The sequence below is a fragment of the Schistocerca piceifrons genome, chromosome 3 (genome assembly GCF_021461385.2).
Source record: "Schistocerca piceifrons isolate TAMUIC-IGC-003096 chromosome 3, iqSchPice1.1, whole genome shotgun sequence".
Classification (NCBI taxonomy): domain Eukaryota; kingdom Metazoa; phylum Arthropoda; class Insecta; order Orthoptera; family Acrididae; genus Schistocerca; species Schistocerca piceifrons.
The window spans coordinates 735,330,880-735,344,862 of record NC_060140.1 but is presented as its reverse complement, the minus strand read 5'-3'; positions in this window follow the sequence as shown (position 1 = coordinate 735,344,862).

The following is a 13,983-nucleotide window of genomic DNA, read 5'->3' as shown; positions in this document are numbered from 1 at the left end:
AAATGGATGCAGCAGTATACTGCACAGCTTTCTGCACAAGAGTTAAGGAAGGCCGATCCAAATGCAGGTAGGATTTATACAGAGTGTTAACTGAGTGAAAGCTGATAATTCTTGGGAATAAGCTCGCATTGTTAACAAGAAATGACAGTAGAGAATACAGATATTGAGAGGCCAATGTCAAAATACCCAGACTAATGAACAGGGGTCAACAAGAGATTTGTGAACGTATGCTACTTATTGCCTGAACTATCCATTTCTGAGGCACAGATATTTTTCTTGAATGGGAAGAATTACCCCGAAGTATAACACCATATGACATAAGCAAATGAAAATAAGCAAAGCAGACTAATTTTCATGTCAAATGATCACTTATGTCAAATACTGTTGTAACAGTAAAAATGGGAGCATTAAGTCCTCGAATAAGATCCTGAATGTTGGCTTTCCGTGACAGTTTACTTTCTATCTGAATACCTAGAAATTTGAACTGTTCGTTGTCGTCATCATATGCCCATTCTGTGAAATTAAAACATTGTGTTTTATTGAATTGTGTGTCAGAAACTGTAAAAAATGAGTCTTACTGTGATTTGCTGTTTATTTTCTATACACCATGAGCCTATGTCACGAGCTGCACTATTTGAAACAGAGCCATTGTTGCACACAGCATCCATCACTACCAAGCTAGTGTCATCAGGAAACAGAAATATTTTAGAATTACCCATAATTCTAGAGGGCATATCATTTATATAAATAAGGAACAAGAGTGGCCCCAGCACTGATCCCTGGGGCACCTCTCATTTGACCATACCCTACACAGACACCACATCACAGCCATTCTCATTCATTGTGAATAATGAACTTTTGCTGTCTGTTGTTAAAGTAAGAGGTGAATCAGTTGTGAGCTACTCCACGTATTCCGTAATGGCCCAACTTCTGGAGCAATACTTTGCAATCAAGCCTTAGTTAAATCAAAAAATATGATTAGTGTTCAAAACTTTTGGTTAATCCATCCAGTACCTCCCATAGAAAAGAGAATGTAGCATTTTCAGTTGTTAAACGACCTCTAAAGCCAAACTGTGCATTTGACAGCAAATTATGTGATATAAAATGATCAATTATCCTTACACACACAGCCTCTTCCCTGTAGAAACTAAATTATTTAATTCATGAGCAATGCCCCGAAGATGACTGTTAAATACTGTACATATATCTGACTGACAAGTAACAGAAATATTTTTACTAGGAAGAGACTATATTGTTGACCTTGTGCTACTGACCAGATATTCCTTCACAACTGACCATATGGTTTTAATTTTATCCTACGAATTAGCTATTCTCTTTGTGTACCACATACTCTTTGCCTTCCTTATAACATTTTTAAGCACCTTACGATACTGTTTGTAATGTGCCACTGGAGTTTGATTGTGACTACTAATATTTTGATGTAATGCCTGCTTTGTTCTACACAATATTCTTATCCCACGAGTCAGCCATCTAGGGTGCATCTTACTGCTGATACCCTGTTTAGAATGTTCTAATGGAAAGCAACTCTCAAAGAGCATGAGAAATGTGTTAAGGAAAGCATTATATTTGTCGTCTATGTTATTGGCACTATAAATATCCTGCCACTCTTGTTCCTTAACGAGATTTAATAAACTCTCTATTGCTGTTGCCTTAGATTTCCTATGTAGTTTGTAATTATATTTGTGTGCAAAAGCCTTTCAGTGTTAAAACTTGTGCATCATGGGCTGAAAGGCCATTCACCTTTTTACTAACAGAACGCATATTTAGTCATAAAGAATGAATAAAAATATTGTCTGTGGCTGTGCTGCTGTTCCCCTGCACCCTAGTTGGAGAAACAGTCTGCATCAGATCATATGAGTTTAGGAGATCTACCAACATCCTTTTTCTTGCACAATTATATACAAAATTTACATTGAAGTCACCACATATAACTAATTTCTGGTACTTCCTATAAAGTGAACCAAGAACCCGCTCTAGCTTGAGCAGAAATTATCTGAAGTCAAGAGTTAGGGGACCTATAAATGAGAACAATTAGAAGTTTCACTAAATTCAACTGTCTCTGCACAACATTCAAACACCTGTCCAGTGCAGTGCCATGGTACGCCTATGGACTCAAGCAGAATACTGTTTTTTATGTACATAGCTACTCCCCCACATTGCAAGGAACTCCTTGAAAAACAGCCAGCTATTCTGTATCCTGGTAAAGGAAGCCTCTGAAATGTGAAATTATTTAAGTGATGCTCCGATATACCAGTAATGTCAGTCATTGTCTATAAGCAGTTCACCAGAAGAAATACGTTCATTGCTTCTCTTCTTGGATACCTGATAAAGAGAATCCAGGAATTTTAACAGGTCAGCCTCATCATAAGTCTGTACGGCAAAGGTGTGCTCAATGTATCTAAACCAAACCAGGGACTGAAGACAATGATCCCAGGAAAACCCCCTACAAGCAACCCATGAAAAGGTTGGCGTAGGAAGGAGACATTCTGGTTCCCATGGCCATACCCCTGATCTGTTTGTATGTATGCCCCTCAAAGGTGAAGTAATTGTTGGTAAGTATAAAGTTGAGGTGAGCTAGAAGGATATCATAGGCTTGGAATCAGGTTGGCATTGACTGAGGAAATGTTCAGCAGCAGAAAAACCTTGTACATGGGGGCTGTTGGTATAGAGGGGGTGGCATCAGTGATATGTGGTGGGAGTGGGACAGGCACAGATTTTAGATGATCTATGAAATGGCTGGTATCTATAGTACAGGAAGTATGTCTCTGTCCCCCCCCCCCCCCCCCCCTGCGGGTTTGGGGGTTAGAATAGGCCTGTGGTGTTCCTGTCTGTCCATATTTCAAAATTCTTCTGAAGAGCGAGCCAATTGGGGAAGGGCGCCTTACATGGTGCATTGTGTCTATCATGCATTGAAACCTTTAGCCAGCTTTCTCGTAGTCACATTGCAGTCATGCTCATTCTCCATCTCTTGGACGAGTGTGATTTCCACCATGCACTGTGCAGTGTTTCTTTCTGCGGAGACAACGACCATGGACTACTTGCCACCTAATATCCAGCACGGTAGCCGGTCCGTTGTGGTAGGGCCACCATGTACCCTGTTGGTTGTAGGCCCCTGACAACACAGGAATCGCTCTACTGATGCCTGTGCTGTTTTCCCCATGTATGCCAATGAGTAGATGCCTATCTCCTTGGGGCATCAGGACTCCCGGCAATGGCCATCCTGCCAGGTGGCCCTTGCTGTGGCTGGATGGTGCCTGTGGGGAGGGCCCTTGGTCGGAGTGGGTGGCATCAGGCCGGATGACCTGCAATGAAGCGTGGTACATCATCTCTTGCTGGTGGCCAGCTGCATTCTCGAGCTCAATTCAACGCTCAGAAATACAATCCAAAATCGTACCCCTCCCTGACCACACCGTGGGAGGAGTGTAAAGGTCAGGATGGCAGTGACACCTATTCTCCCCAGTTCCTAGTTTGTACAAGAGCTGATGGAGAGTCTTTCATGGCAACGAAGCCTCAGTTCTTTGTAGAGCATTTAGAGGACAAGTTTGGGGAGGTGGAAGGCTTGTCCAAAATGCGCTCAGGGTCAGTATTGATAAAAATGGCATCCTCTGCCCAGTCACGAAGGTCACTCGCTTGTGACAAGTTGGGGTATGTTTGTTACCATCACGTCCCATAAGAGTTTAAATATGGTCCAGGGTATTATTTTCCATAGGGACCTTCATTTGCATTCTGATGACGAGCTGTGCGCCAATTTAGAGCAGCGAGGTGTTCATTTCATCCAGCGCATTCATCGGGGTCCGAGGTTGCCACCAGTGCCTTCATCTTGGCCTTCAAGGGTGATACATTACTTGAGAAGGTCAAGGTGATGGTCTACCGCTGTGACGTCGAGTCCTATGTCCCTCCCCCAAATGCGGTGCTTTAAGTGCTGGAAGTTCGGCCATATGTCTTCCTGCTGTACTTCCAGCCTCACATGTCATGATTGCTGACACCCATCACATCCCAATACTCCATGTGCCCCGCCTCTCATCTCAGCCAACTGCAGAGAGCATCATTCACCTTGCTTGCCAGACTGCAGGATACTCAGGAAAGAGTGGAAAATTATGGAATATAAGACCCTGTACTGACTGCCCTACTCTGAGGCTAAGTGGAAGTTTGAACGCCTCCATCCTGTTCGCATGGCTACTAATTACCCCGCCACTACTGCTGTTCTAGCCCCATCAGCTCCACCTCCAGCAGTCGCCTCTCAGAGCCAGAAGTCTACACCTACCCCCCCCCCCCCCCCCCCTCCGATCGTGGTGGGCAGTGCCCTCCCTGTTGCTCCCCGTACCACCTACCTCGGGAGCAGCACCCCCCCCCCCCTTTCCCCCCCAACCATCGGGGACACTGGTCCCCACTTCTAAGCCGGAGAAGTGCAAGTCTTCTTCGACTTCTATCGCTAGGAAGGGATCCCTTGGATCACTCCCTTCCCAGGTTCCTTCTCACGACACAGCAGACACCCGCCAGTGGCTGAAGAAGCCACAGGTCGTTGGTCATAGGGCTTTGCGGTTCTCTTCAGTCCCAGAGACTGAACCAAAAAATCCCTCCTAGCAAGGGCAACCAAAGGAACAGCGTGAGAAATTGAAACTAAAGACCCCTAAAACCAAAGAAATTGCGATGGCACCCACTCTGCCACTTCATACAAGCTCTGCATCTGAGGATGAGGTAGAGTTTCTGGCATCCGCTGAGGACCTAGATCTGCCCAGTCCCTCAGATGTGTTGCCACTCCCATCGGTACTCAGTTGGTGGCAGCAGCTGACCCATCGCCGTAAACTGCCTCCTCGGTCCCTTCATTCCTTCGTTGCCCATGGACAATGTCATCCCCCAGTGGAACTGCAGTGGGCTGGTGTCCCTCCGTGGCTATTGGGGTTACATTGTAAGAACCGGGCAACTTATGAGAGGGTATCTGGTGGCGTCTGCATCTACGTCCTTCACTCTCTTTACAGTGAGTGTCTCCCTCTACAAAAACCTTTAGAGGCTGTCGCTGTTCGGGTGTGATGCTTCAGGCTGTTACTGTCTGCAGTCTGTATCTTCCACCAGATGGTGAAGTCCCACAGCATGTTCTGGCTGTGCTGATAGCCCAATTGCCACCACCTTTTCTGTTACTGGGCAAATTCTACTCCCATAACCCTCTGTGGGGTGGATCAGTGGCAACAGGCCAAGGCAGCATCATTGAGCAAGTGTTGGCACAGCTCAACCTTTCTCTTTTAAATAATGATGCCTTCACACATTTCAGTGTGTTGCCTGGCACATACTCAGCCACCGGTCTTTCGATATGCAGCCGTAGCCTATTACCATCTGTCCAATGGAGTGTGCATAACGACTTGTGTGGTACTGACCACTTTCTGTCACGGCCACATCGTCACTCTTTTGGGCGCCCCTGTCGATGGGCTATGAATAAGGCTGTTCACCTCCATTGCCACTAAGGAGCCTCTTTCCAGTTACGCCATTGATACGGTGGTTCACTCGGTTACCACCGGCATTATTACTGCCGCAGAATCTGCCATTCCCTGTTCTTCTGGGTCCCCTCAGCAGCGGACTGTGCCTTGGTGGTCGCCCGAGATCGCTGAGGCAATTAAAGATCACAGGCGAGCCCTCCAGCATCACAAGCAGCATCCCTCATTGGAACACCTCATAGCCTTTAAACGGCACCTTGCATGAGCCAATCAGCTCATTCGCCGATGCAAGCAGGAGTGCTGATAAAGGTATGTCTCCACCATTGGCCTCCGTACCTCTCCATCACTGGTTTGGGCCAAGATTAGGCGACTCTATGGCTATCGGACCTCTGTCAGTGTCCCTGCGCTATCACAGTCTGTACTGACTCTGACACAATTGCAAACCATTTAGAGGAGCATTTTGCTAAGAGTTCCGCTTCTGCGAATTACCCGCTGGCCTTCTGCTCCCTGAAAGAGCGGTTGGAATGTTGGAGCCTTTCATTTCACATGTGCCACCCTCAATCGTACAATGCTCCATTCAGTGAGTGGGAATTCCAAAGTGCCCTAGCTGCTTGCCCTGATATGGCGCCCGGGCCAGATCGCATCCACTGCCAGATGCTCAAACACCTCTCAGTGGACTGCCTCCTAGACCTTTTCAACTGTATCTGGGTTGAGGGTGAGTTCCCGTCGCAATGGCGAGAAAGCATCATAATCTCTGTGTTGAAACCTGGCAAGAACCCACTGGAGGTGGACAGCTACCGCCCCATTAGCCTCACCAACGTTCTTAGCGAGTTGCTCAAACGCATGGTGAGCCGGAGGTTGAGTTGGCTACTTGAGTCTTAGGGCCTTCTGGCTCCATCTCAGGGTGGGTTCTGTAAGAGCTGCTCTGCCGCCGATACTCTGGTGTGCCTGGAGTCTGCCATCCATATGGCCTTTGCCTGCTGTCAGCCGTCTTTTATCGGCATGCGTAAGGCATACGATACAACATGGCAACACCACGTCTACTCCATGCTTCATGGTTGGGTCTTCGGGGTCCACTTCCGATTTTCATACAAAATTTTCTGTCGCTTCACTCCTTCCACGTGCAAGTTGCTGCCTCTCATAGTTCCTCCCGAGTTCAGGAGAATGGTGTACCGCAAGGATCTGTCTTAAGTGTCTGCTTGGTTTTAATTGCTATTAATCGGCTCGTTGCAGCTGTGGGAACATCTGTCTCAGCTTCCTTGTATGCTGATGACTTCGGCCTTTACTATAGCTCCACTGGCATTGCAGCTACTGAACTGCAGCTGCAGGGCGCTATCCTCAAGGTGCAGCCTTGGACTGTAGTGCATGGCTTTCAGTTTTTGGCTACCAAGACCTGCATTATGCATTTCTGCCGGCGTTGTACTGTTCACCCTTAGCCACTGCTCTATCTTGACGGCAAACCTCTTGCAGTGGTGGAGATGCATCAGTTTTTCGGTTTCGGTTTTTGATACCCGGTTGACTTTGCTCCCTCATATTCAGCAGCTTAAACGAAGGTGGCACCTTAATGCTGTTCGTTGGTTGAGTCAGACCAGCTGGGGTGCCGATCGGTCTACCCTGTTATGGCGGTACCAGGCATTAATTCAGTCCCTTCTGTATAAATGGAAACCTGGCTTATGGTTCGGCATCCTCTTCAGCGTTGTGGTTGCTTGACCTCATCTTTCACAGTGGAATCCGACTCGCCACTGGAGCCTTCCACACCAGCCCTGTCACCAGCATACTTGTGGGGGCTGGTGTCCCTCCATTGCGGATCCGGCGCCAACGATTACTGGCCACTTATGCTATGGATGTTTGTGGCTCACCCGGGCATCCCAATTACTGTCTGCTGTTCCCGAACTCAGTCGTCCATCTTCCGGAATGGCAGCCCTGGTCAGGGTGTAAGATCGCGGTTCACGTCAGGGTCTTCTCTCTGGGCTTGAAGTTTTCCCTCTTCTGCCTCTTTTCTGGCCCCCTGTACATATACCCCCATGGTGTGTGCCCCACCCATGCTTTAGACTCGATCTGGCACAGGGTCCGAAGGACTCAGTCCCTCCTGAGGCCCTCTGCCGTCACTTTCTTTCAATACTTGCCTTGTTTCGAGGATCTGATGTGGTCTATACCAAAGGTTTGATGGTTGCTGGTTGCTTGGGTTATGCTCTTACTCTGGGAGAACATTATGCACAGCACTTATTGCCAGCTGGCTGCAGTGTTTTCACTGCTGAGCTGGTCGCCATCTCTCGCGCCCTAGCGCATATCCGCTCCTGTTCAGGTGAGTCCTTTGTTATCTGTAGAGACTCCCTGAGTGGTTTATGAGCTATCGACCAGTGTTTCCCTCGCTCACATCTGGTGATGGCTATCCAGGAGTCCATCAATACCCTTGCCCATTGCGGCCACTATGTGGTCTTTGTGTGGACACTGGGTCATGTCGGCATCCCAGGAAATGAATGTGTTGACACACTGACCAAACAGGCTGTTGGTGTGCCGGCCTTGGAGATTGGCTTTTCAGTGAGTGACATCAGGTCAATTTTGCAGCAGAAGGTACTTTGCACCTGGGGTGAAGAATGGCGCACCCTGCCTTCATCCAACAAACTTTGGGCTGTCAAGGAGACTACTGGTGCGTGGCGCGCCTCTTTGCATGCCTCCCACAAGGAGTCAGTTGTTCTCTGTCGGTTATGCATTGGCCACACCTGGCTGACGCATGGTCACCTCTTGCGCTATGAGGACCCACCTCTCTGTCACTGTGGAGCAGAGTTGACAATGGTCCACATCTTGTTGGCCTGTCCATTTGTAAATGCATTCAGGCAGATGTTTGCACTGCCTGATATGCTCCCTGCACTTTTATTGGATGGCGCTGCAATGGCAAACCTAGTTTTGAGTTTTATTCATGCAGGGGGCTTTTATCGCTTGATCTAAGGGTTTGTGTCTTTTGTGTTGATTCTGGCCTTTGGCCTACGGTTTTAGATTCTGGTTTTTAGTGTGTTTCTTGGTGGTTGGCTTTTCCTTTCTTGTTTTCATGGTCAGAGAACCACTGTAAATCTCTATGTGCTTTTATTTCCTTGTTTTCTGGTCTTTGTCTGCGTCTTTCTTGTTCTTACGCCTTGTAAGTTTTTATGGTCATGGAACAAGGGGACCAATGGCCATTGTAGTCTGGACCACTTGACCACCACAAACCAACCAACCATAAGTCTCTGTACTATGGGTTGCATGTGTTGATCAACTAAGGCAGATATCTGTTTGGTGGGTGCTCTAAAGTCACTAACAATAGTACGACCAGGGTGATTTGGTTTGTGGATCTTAGGAAGAAGGTAAAAGGGGGGGGGGGGGTGCGTGGTTTGGGTGGGGTAAGAAGTTCTATGGATTGAGGTGTAAGTCCATGTGTTGGGCCTGAGGTCTTTAGAAGGGACTACAGGTCAGTTTGAATAACAGGGACGGGATTTGGGTGGCAGATGCTGTATGTAGAGGTGTCAAACAGCTATCATACACCTTCACTTACATACTCTTGTCGGTCAAGTACCACAGTGGTAGATCCTTTGTCTGCTGGGAGGATAATGATGGAGTCATGAGCTTTTGGGGAACCTAGAATTCTGCAGAGGACAGGTTAGGGTCTTGTTGTACGAACCTTAGGAAAGATTGTGAAGCAATGCTGGGTGTGAGGAATTCTTGGAAGGCTTGTAGGGGATGATTCTGAGGTAGTGGTGGTGGATAAAGTTGGGATCGTGGACATAGCTGTTCAGGGCAGGGTTCAATGTCAGATTTTCTGTTGGAAAGGTTTGGGGATTGGGTTACAAAGTGATATTTCCAGTTGGCTTTACATGTAAAGGAAAGTATGTCCTTCACCAAAGTAGCAAATACAGGTTTAGGGCTTCAAGTGAGACCCTTGGATAATACACATAATTCAGGGGGGAGAGTGCTTTGGGCGAGAGGTTGAGAACATGTTATGGTTGTGACTGGTTCTTGTGATTACGAGATGTTACTGGTTTGGAAGGCAGTGGTGAAGGCTGTAGGATGTTAAGGAAGTTGGCCAAGCTAGGTTTGTAGGGGAGGAGTGGTGGTTGATGATGTGGCTGTTTGGGGAGCAGCAGAGGGACAGGAGATAGCTTAGGAGAAGGTGGTATAGCTTTTTGAGATGAAGCCAGGAATGTTGTTGCAGTCTGAAGTTGGCTTGGCAGATAACATCCAGGGAAACATAAGAGGCAGATAAGTGCATGATCTTGTAGAAGCAGAGAAATCTGGTGGAGTGGAAATTGGCAGATGAGGCATATAGATCACAGATTAGTTGGGTAAGTGCAAGAGATGGCTGTATTTGATACTGTAAAAGAGGATGGTGTAGAGTAGGATTGCATCTAGAAACAGAGACTTTGGGAGTAATTCCAAGAGACAAGCAGATTTCGAGAAACAGAATGTGGGACCTTAATTTGGATAGTGTGAAGCCATGTTTTTGAAGAGAACGGATTCATCATGGCAAGAGAGGACAGTTTGGAGCATTACAAACGGTGGAAGTGGCACAACGAGAGGCAGAGGCTGGAAAAAGATAGAACAGAAGAAAAGCAGGGGAAAATTTGGAAAAATCAGAAAAATTCGCACGAAAATCTTGGGAACAGACAATGATTAACAAGAGGCAATGAATGGACAAGAACTTCTCGCCACAAGAATGGTTTACATGATACAAAAAAGTGATTGTAAACAAAAAAACAAAAACAGATAGGCAAAGTTATGAAAGGAGACGAAATTTTAAAAAGTGGCCAGACAGAAAGAGGAAGTCGCAGGAGATAATGTAAATTATTTCGCTTGGCAAATGAAGTAATGTTGGAGATGGCAGCAGAAGTCGATCAGAGCGGTTAGGCGAAAAGCAAACGCACAAAAACGTGAAAGAACTGCATATAAATAGGGTGGGAAAGAAAATAGCTGTATATGTAAATTCGCAAATAACACTGGGCCCATCTATGTGCACGAAAACTGGTACTAGAAAAGATGTGTGGGCAAAGTGTTAATTTGTGTGGTGCAGGTAAATAAATATTCGGAATACTAGCACAAAAGGTAGAAAACAGACGATAGTTTGAACAAGACAGACAAGAACAAAGACTGATAAGTTGGTTACGTAAGAAGGAATGATGGCCACAAGGGCTAATATAACAACGAAAATAATCAGTTATTGACAATATAGTTTATATGGACAGATCTACCCACCAAGCGGCTGCAGGGGAACACAGATACAAAAGGATTTAACTTTCACAAGCTTTCGGAGCCAGTGGTGGCTCCTTTTGGCAGAAGAGTTGAAGGGGAAGGAAGAGGGGTGAAAGAAAAGGACTGGAGGTATTTAGGGAAATGGGTACAGTTTAGAAAAATCACCCAGTAATCCGGGTCAGGGGAGAGGGTTTTCAGATCTCGTCCAGTGCAGCCCCCCACAATCAGTCTTTCCTTCTCATCCTGTCCACTAATTCTCCCCTGACCCGGGGTTCTGGGTGATTTCTAAACTGTACCCCTTTTCCCTAAACCTCTGTAGTCCTTTTTTTTTCACCCCTCTTCCTTCCTCTTCAGCTCTTCTGACAGAACAAGGAACTACTGGCTCCGAAAGCTTGTGTAAGCTAAATCCTTTTGTGTACGTTTTCCCCTGCCCCGCTTGGTGAGTAGATTTTTTAAAATGTTTTGTGTGTAACAAGTGTGGGCATAAAATGTATCAATGTCGAGAAAAGCCTCAAAGGCCATGCGGGGAAAGAAAGAGAAACTAACAGGGTTGGACATAAAGCAGTCACATTACCATGGCAAAATGGGCAAAAATTAATCATAGATAGTGAAGCAAAGAACAAAATTATGACGGCCTATTGCTATGAGTTAAGAAAAAAATTATTGTTATTAATGGATACTAGGGCGCATATAAGCTTCATAAAAGAAGAGAGACTCATGAGGAAGTTTGTAATTAACAGGAAAAATATCCATAGACTGAAGAGTGTGTTACAACGTACAGTAGACACATTGGGAACTGCAGAGTACCAGAGTGCCAGTGAAGCTCGAATACCATGCCATAAGAGGATCAGAGATTCCATATGTTGGAGGAAGGGACTTTCTGAGGAAATGCGTGGTTTTGATTAATTACAATGAGGAGGTAATTAGAATATATGGGTAGATTATATAGTGCCGAGGTTTCACACGCGTGCGGATCGCTTCCTTCTGATGTCACACGTCCCCCACTACCACACCAGCTGACTGCGCACGTATGCGCGGAACTACGAACACGCCGCACGCGACAGTGCATTCGCGTAAAAAACACCGCCCTGCTAGCATGTGGCTTAGTTTCTTATTACGACATTTGATAATATTAAGCTCTGTGCAACACATCATGTTGAGCAATACTGAATCTTTGTTGGCTGTTTGTACACCTACAGAAAAATAACAATAACGCTGGGTTTGAAACTGCATTACACCAACAATATCATGCTTCTCACATCGTCACTCGTAAAATTCTTACAACATTTAAGCTGAGATATAGAAACAGACTTGAAAGTAGTCTACAGCATGCAGTATGATTTGGAATAAGTGATTCCAACTACATGTGTAACAAGCAAATTTTATATTCTGGAACTACTGTACAAAATTTGCAATAACTACAATTCTCAACAAAACATAGGACAAATACAACAAAATTATCACCATTAATTTAATTATTTTTGGTTCACTGTAGACATAATAAAGTACATATCCGGCACAAACTGACGGTACACGGACAAACGCAAACAGTTTCTCATATTTTCGTCACTCAGATTGCCACGTAATCCTGACTCATTTAGTTTCATAATCGAAATAAACCTTTCGCACACGTATGCCGATCCAAACACTGATATAACTTTTGCAGCCTCATTGTGGAGACGGGGATACTCTTCCCGAGAAAAACCTTCGTAAAATTCCTGGACATTTAAATGGGAATTACACTGCAGATTGATCAATTCCATTTGCAAATGCACTGGAGTTCTTTCAACTGAAACGGCAAAGGGTCTAGAAAATTGTTCCAAAAACAGATATCAGACTAGCAGTGTCCTGAAAACGTTTAGAAAATTGTGCCTGTAGTTCCTCCAACACAGAAACGAATTTGTCAGAAGTTGCGTTCTCTCTGACTTCAGAGAGCATAGCGCAATGGGCGGTATTCATTTTCAAGAGATGTTCCTACCACAATGCGAGTTTCTTATTAAATGCATCCACTTTTTTCATCAGATCAGAAATAAGCTGCTACTCACCTTGCAAAGTCTTATTGAGAGCGTTCAAGTGTGCAGTCAGATCAACTAAACGGACGAGGTCTGCAATCCATTTTGGATCTTCTAATTTTGGCTCTGCCTTTCCTTTTTCCTTCGGGAACTCAACAATAGCGAGTCTTAAATTGAAAAATCTTTCGAGGTATGATCCTCAACTTAACCAACGTATTTCCCAGTGGTAAATAACATCCCCATACTCTTCGTTCAGTTCCATAAGAAACTGTTGAAAGTGACGGTGTACTAAGCCATGCGACTTCAAAAAATGTACTATGGTGACCAACTTCATCACGTGCTCCAAATTTGCATACTTAGCACAAAGAGCTTCTTGGTGTACAAAACAATGAATTCCGTACAAATATTCTGTCAATCGTCCTAGTTTTTTATGCAACAATGCTACAAGCCCATTTTGAACACCTCGAATTGCTGGCGCTCCATCCGTGGTAACTGAAACTAACATTTTCCAATTCAGGCCAACGGCTTCAACTGCCTCTTCAACTGCTTTTAGCAAGTCAGTACCCCTCGTTGTGTCTTTCATTGGTACTAAATCTAATAGTTCTTCCGTCATGTGCACATTTGTGTCGACTCCACCAACATAAATCGCTAGTTGTGCTGTGTCCAAAGTGTCGGTCGACTCGTCCAAAGCAATCGAGAATGCAATAAACTTGCAAGCACTATCAATTAACTGCCTGTAGACATCTGCTGCTATACCAGCTATGCGGCGAGCTATTGTCTGTCTGGAAAGACTAATTTCACTAAACATCTTTACTTCCAGTGGCGTCAAGAGTTCCGCCACCTCAACAATACACTCGTTGATGAAATCACCATCACTGAAAGGCTTATTCGCTCTTGCAATTTTGATCGCTATTTTGTAGCTTGCTCTTAAAGACAGGTCGCTACGTTCGGTTGCAGGCTAAAAAAAGGAAACAAAAATTGAGTGAACTCTAAATTCGAATTCTAAGGACAAATATGTACAAATACAAACATCAGAAACTCAAAGATTTGTAAGTGGTACTCGCGTTTGGTCCGTCTCGCTGCATAACACTACATCTTCTTAAATCCGCCAACTTGTTTGATCTATCAACCCAACTAAATCATTAAGTCCTTTGTGTGTGGTGTTATAATGCCGTTCTATTGCAAATTTGCGGTGCCCGGAAAGTATGCGACTGCATAATAGACATTGAGAATTTTCATCCTTCTCTCCAAAAAAATATTGCAATTCCCATTCAGCTCTGAAGGCTCGTGACGTTGTCACT